Here is a 5,242-nt window from a genome sequence, read left to right as displayed (position 1 = left end):
GCTTTCACTGGTTTAATTACCAATTTTGGTATCATTACGTGTAATTTATTATTTGTTTTCTAATGGTTGTGGCATTCTCCTAGGCTTTGATTTTTTGTTGCTGCAAGACTGCCATAAAAGATATTTATGTTTACATATGGTTTTCTTATGTTTTAGCATTTTCTGTTGTGATATATAAGATGTTTTGGTATGGAGCAATGAAAATGAAAACTCTTTCTTGCATTGGATGGTTTTTAGGTAGGCATATATGCTTGTGGTCTTTCATTTTACTCTTGCATATATGGATCATATACTGATGCAGCCCAATAAAGTACGTCTTAATTTATTTGTTTACAATTTCAAGTGAAACACTTTCGGTTTTCTTCATCCATAACAAAAACAATGTAATCTTGTAGGGATTGAACATGCAAATAAATGTACTTTGCTATGTTACTCTGAGTGTCTCGGATGGGGGACAGGGAAATATGAACTTCAGAATTTCATAGCATTGGAAGATTCATCATAGCAACATAATAGTATAATCAACGATCAATCTTATTCATCAAATCACCATAGAATGCAACATCAAATGATAAAGAATAGGAACATAGGATAACATCAAATGAGTTTAAAATTCAGTTTCAAAATTCACACATTCATATAATTCATTGAAACAATGAAAAGTATCATATATTAAAATGTGTATAAGGTACAGGTTTCAACAAAATTAAAAAGACAGACTTAAAGTATTATATCATATATCAAGATGCTGTTATCTATGTCAATGTATCATATAATGCAGAAGACTCAGTCTGAAACTTCATAGTCAATGTATTATATAATATTACAGCTGTTTTCTTCTCTGCTAACATTCACATCCTTGTTCACAGTTTTGTTCCTTGTGCACAGGCTTTATTATTTAGGTGTCTTCCACTGTTGTTTCATTGCAAGGTGGAAGCAAATATAGTATATACCATCAATGGAAAACTCGTCAATGCCTGGAAAAAATCTTAAAGGAAAACTCGGAAATTCTTGGCAAAAACTTGACGACTTAGAAAATTGCTTAAATTTAATAAGAAATGCATTTTATTTTGCAAAATGAAATGAAGAGATGCATCCAATGAGCCAATAAATGAGAACACGAGAAACAAGTCAAGTGTAGATATATTTAAACTGGATATAAAATCGCATTCTCAAAATAGTTTCTGTAAAACTAAAAGTAAATCATAGCTTTAGTAAAATCTAAGGGAGAGGTAGAGCTAGAGGGCCTAGTCTTAGAAGCTTGCAGCAGACTTGATGACTATGCCTCCTCGCTCAGTTTTTCTATGTTTGTGGTTTGTCCTCTATTTTAAATGTACCTTTGCCTTTAGCTTCTCGTCACTGACAATGATTCCTAATCAACTTATCCTCCTCAATGTTATACAACGTAAAATCAAATCCACCCCCTTCTCCATAGCAAACCTCTCCAAACCATTGATGTCAATGGAGGTTCCTATCCAAATCAATTGGACCAATTGTTGCTTCCTGTGCCTTATTTAAACAAGCTCCAATTGCGCTCGCAATTGGATAAACTACAAGGATGACATAAGATTATGAGGGCAAACTTTTTGAGATTTGGAGTATTTTCACCTCAACTTTGTTACCAATCATATGCAAAATAAAATATTGAAAAGTTAGAAAGCCAAGAGCAAAACATGTTTTATCATTTTACCAACCCATTAAAATTTCATGTTTTTAAGTTACTTTCACAATCTCTATAGCTTTTTGCAAAATGATTGTCGAAGACTAAAAATGCGACACCCTCTCCTTCAACCTTCTTAGAATAATGTGAGTCTAGCCATGGTTGATTCAAACATTTGTTTAAAAAAGTTAATGCATCAAGAACGCTTTGCAACATCAAAAAAGATGTTGCAAATTTTGTGACATCAGATCTCACCATATCTCTCTGTTAATTGTGCTCTCTCATCAAATGTAGAACATAAGGATGATTGTAAATATATTTTGTTGTCTTTCTTACATCTTCCACAATTGGAGTCACATAATCATGCTTTAAAAAATGGTCAAGGAAATGTGTTGAACATGGTGTCCAAAAAAGAGTGAGCTGCCTTCTTTGCAAGATTCTACTAGCTTCTATATGTTGTTGCATTATCTTTGATGATTTGCACAATATTCGCTACTCCCACCTCCATAACAATGTGCTCCAACATCCTTATAATTATTTTTGCAAAATTTTCACCTTAATGGAGGCATCAACCGATTTCAAGAACATCAGATTGTCCTTGCAAACAATCAAAAAATTAGTAATGGCGTTGTTTTTACCATCTATCTATCCATGAAAAAGAATGGTGCAGCAATATTTTCTATATTCTTTTCTTTGGTCCTTTGCCACTTCTTTTGCACTATCAATTGCATTTGTGAGAAACTTACAAAAACAAAGTGAAAATTAGGTCTTAGTACACAATTTAGCTTTAGCCACCCACCCAAACCCTTGTGAGAAGAGGCCTTGTACCCAATTTTGAAATTGTCATTGTAGTGACTATTTACCGTACAGATAAAGAAAATGATCGCATACAGACAATGAACATGAACAGCAAAATTATATTCGCAATAGTAGATGAAATGATGATTTACAATGATCCCAGAAGGGATATAAATACTACCGCCGAACCTTTCCAAAGGGGTCCGTCGGCCACAATTATTCTATCCACTACAAATTATTTACTGTCGGACCGTCGGCTACAGAATACAAAACACCGCCGGACCGTCAGCTACAAAATACTGAAACACCGCCGGACTGTCGGCTACAGAATACAAAACACCGCCGGACCGTCGGCTATAGAATAGAAAATATCGCCGGAACCATCCAGTCGGCTAACAGTGACCACAATTAATCAATGAGGATTCTTTGCCACATTAAATGGGATGTTGTTGAAGCACTAAAAATCAACACATGGAGTTTTTTTTTTTTCGCATGCCTCCTATTCTATCCAATGACTTCTAATGATGGTTGTGCTCTAGCTATATTCTTGTGCATAAGATAACTACCTAAAGGTTGTGTCCTTGATGAGGATGAAGTAACAAGTACTCTGCTACAGGAAGACAAAGTGGTGCCTGAGGGGATGAGTTTACTGATGCATGGGCCATGATGAGAGTCCATTATGCCCTCAAGTGTTGTTGGTGCTTCTCAAATGTCAATTGAAGCACCTTGAGATTTAATTATGCTTGCTCTGATAACTAGTTTTTCCCTCTCCCTCTATAATCTCTTCTCTTCCCTAGTTGCAAGTACGACATTAATGTCTTTTTTTATCTCTTCTGTGGTTTTAGCACATCTCCTGGTATCATGCTTTTTGATACCTGCAACATGTTATTTTAGGCGGTTTATGCCTCCATGAGTTACTTTTTCACATTTAATGCAAATCATTGTGCAAGTTCGGCCCTTTGCAAGCTCACTTGCAAGTCCTATCACTAGCACCATCAGGAAGAGTTCTTATGCACCTATATATTTAGATGGGCATGGTTCTAGTGGCCAACCATACCTTGAAGATGATATTGAATTACTAGTTAACTGTAAGCCTATGCATACAAACTGAAAAAACAAAATTAATATTTTAGCTAAACTATTTAGCATACTATATAAATTGGTTTGAATTTTTTTAGACACCATTCAAAGTTACAAAAAAAAAGGGTCTTTATTTTCCTTTCCTGAAAAAAAAGAGATTCATCAAATAATAGCGAAAGATTGAAGAAAACTTGTCAAAAATAGTGTTAAATTTTGCTCCAATGACTCAAAATCAAGTACTTGGGAATACTTTTCTATTTATTTACATGAAACAAAAAATATGTTAAATATTTTAAGAAGATAGAAGAAATTCAGAAAACCTTACTTGTGAATCTTTTTTTTTTCAAAACTCCCTCAAATCTACCTCTAAACCACTTTAAATTGATGGAAATTAGTTTGCAAGTTTTTGGAAAAAAATAGTTTTCTTTTTCTTACAAAATAACAAGTTAAGAAATGATGAAATGGAAGTCATTTGGGTTGTTTTTTTGTCTTTATGAGTTGTATTGCATTGGTCGTTGAGTTTTTAACACAATAACTTTATTACAAAAACTTAGGGAATTTTTGGCATGAAAAGAAGTCATAACTACTTGTTAGGCATAATAACTCTACAAGTTTTTACAATTCACCAAGTACTCTACGGGTCCGTTTGGTTGTTGGAAGTATAGAATGCTGGAATTCTACAATATTGGAAAGAGCCAATTCTAGAATTTTTTAATCTTGGAAAATGGTTTTTGGAATATGGATGGAATTGAAGATGCATTTTTTGTGTTCAGTTCCTAGAATTGGAATTGGTATAAGGCTTTTATTTATTTATTTTAAAATTGTGTCAAAATTCATCTCACTCATGTAAGTAACCCATTCTCCCTCACTCCCCCAAACTTCTTGTCTTGGTGAAGCCCATTTCCACAAGAACATTCATTCCTAAAGCTCTCGAGCATGCTTCTCGTCTGCAAAGCTTGAATATGTAATGTTCCTTTTTCGAACCTTACCGTTTGTTTAAGTCTAAAGGGGGCAATATTTAATCCGTATGATGGAGCAAGATGTCATACAGTGGAATGGATATGCCTATACAAAGGAATGGAATGTCGTACGAGAATTTGGGAGGATGGCAGATGGAAGATGGTGACGGAAGATGTCGGATGGAAGTTGGTAGATGGAAGATGGAAGTTGGGAGATGGAAGATGGAAGATGGAAGTTGGGAGATGAAAGATGGTGGATGGAAGTTGGCAGATGGAAGATGGAAGTTGGAAGATGGAATTAAGATGGCAGATGGAAGTTGACGGTTGGAAATTGGTGGATGGAAGATGGAGGGAGGAGTACAGAGATGGAGGGAAAAGTATGTAGGGTATTGTATAGAAATTGGAAAGAGAATACAAACTCATATACAAGTAATATTAGAACATCTCCATCAAATAAATCCCAAGCATGAATAGATATTGAATACTGATATTCTCCAATTAATACTTACAGACAAAGATGGTGCTCCGATTTTTCAGATCCAAGCAAAGTATTACAGGCAATGGAATAGGGTGAGGGTTGAATCCCAATGTAACCAAGATGGCAAGTAGGGAAGATCTTTCATTTTTGAAATGATGAACAATAGAGAACTCCAACCAGAATTCATAGAAGAAAGAAAATAATCCAAATCGTATGCCTAAAATAACTTATACGAAGGTCTTATAAAGGGATTCGGGAAGCTTCTTG

Source organism: Cupressus sempervirens, chromosome 11, assembly GCF_028749045.1.
Source record: "Cupressus sempervirens isolate cs-2001-9-10 chromosome 11, ASM2874904v1, whole genome shotgun sequence".
Taxonomy (NCBI): Eukaryota; Viridiplantae; Streptophyta; class Pinopsida; order Cupressales; family Cupressaceae; genus Cupressus; species Cupressus sempervirens.
Note: the sequence above shows the minus strand (reverse complement) of the source record.